Source organism: Penaeus monodon, chromosome 33, assembly GCF_015228065.2.
Source record: "Penaeus monodon isolate SGIC_2016 chromosome 33, NSTDA_Pmon_1, whole genome shotgun sequence".
Taxonomy (NCBI): domain Eukaryota; kingdom Metazoa; phylum Arthropoda; class Malacostraca; order Decapoda; family Penaeidae; genus Penaeus; species Penaeus monodon.
In genome coordinates, this window is record NC_051418.1 from 11,106,003 (window position 1) to 11,107,694 (window position 1,692).

Consider the following 1,692-nt stretch of genomic DNA (forward strand, 5'->3'; position numbering starts at 1 on the left):
CCCTCCACCAGCATCTTCCGCCAGAGTTGCCGCCGAATAAAGCGCATTTGCATAATCCTTCCTCTCAAAAGATGATTCAGAACAATTACGACTCTGCAGACAGTGGCGAGGCGATGGGAAGTGACAACGGCCTTTGAACGGAACAAACGCGAAACATTCCTTGACAAGACGTGTGCTCTGTTCTGTACATCGCGAGGCAAGCCGTCACGCGAGTGTGTACTAATACATGATGAGATATGTACATTCATTCATTACACAAGCACGACAGCATTCGTTTATGCACGCACAACCCCATTTAATTGCGTCGATACTCTTGCGTACAGTAATATAAGCTACATATTATAACACAGACACATTATACAAACCCTGTGAGGCTGTGTAATTACATTCTTCCATTTCGTTGATAAATAAAAATTGAAAAAAGCTGAAAAACAGACAGAAATATAACTTGAAGACATAGATATACGCAAGCGATAACAAACTCTGAAAGACAAATGGGTTATTTCCCGTTTCAAAAGGACAGGAAATAGTTCGAGCGAGAACTGCTAGACGACTCACCTACCTCCTCAGGCGAACCGCTCAGATGAACCTCTCAGGTGAACCCCTTAGCCCTCAGGTGAACCCCTCTGGTGAACCCCTCAGGTGAACCGCTCAGATGAACCTCTCAGATGAACCCCTCAGGTGAACCCCTCAGGTGAACCCCTCAGGTGAACCCCTCAGGTGAACCCCTCAGATGAACCCCTCAGGTGAACCCCTTAGGTGAACCCCTCAGGTGAAACGCTCCGGTGAACTTCTCAGGTGAACCCTCTCAGATGAACCCCTTAGGTGAACCGCTCACGTGAACCCCTCAGGTGAACCGCTCAGGGGAACCTCTCAGATGAACCCCTCAGGTGAACCGCTCAGATGAACCCCTCAGATGAACCTCCCCGAGAGATGAACCCCTCAGGCGAATATATATGTTGACGGTGAACCTCAGGTGAACCCCTCAGGTGAGGGGAACCGCTCAGGTGAACCGCTCAGGCGAACCGCTCAGGTGAACCGCTCAGGCGAACCCCTCAGATGAACCCCTCAGGTGAACCGCTCAGGGCAACCGCTCAGGTGAACCGCTCAGGCGAACCCCTCAGATGAACCCCTCAGGTGAACCGCTCAGGGCAACCGCTCAGGTGAACCGCTCAGGCGAACCCCTCAGATGAACCCCTCAGGTGAACCGCTCAGGGCAACCGCTCAGGGCAACCGCTCAGGCGAACCCCTCAGATGAACCCCTCAGGTGAACCGCTCAGGGCAACCGCTCAGGTGAACCGCTCAGGCGAACCCCTCAGATGAACCCCTCAGGTGAACCGCTCAGGGCAACCGCTCAGGGCAACCGCTCAGGCGAACCGCTCAGGCGAACCCCTCAGATGAACCCCTCAGGTGAACCGCTCAGGGCAACCGCTCAGGTGAACCGCTCAGGCGAACCCCTCAGATGAACCCCTCAGGTGAACCGCTCAGGGCAACCGCTCAGGGAACCGCTCAGGCGAACCCCTCAGGTGAACCGCTCAGGGGAACCGCTCAGGGCGAACCGCTCAGGTGAACCGCTCAGGCGAAACCCCTCAGGTGAACCCCTCAGGTGAACCGCTCAGGGCAACCGCTCAGGTGAACCCCTCAGGCGAACCGTGGTTATCGACGCCGAAAGTGACGTCGGAGATAAGTCCA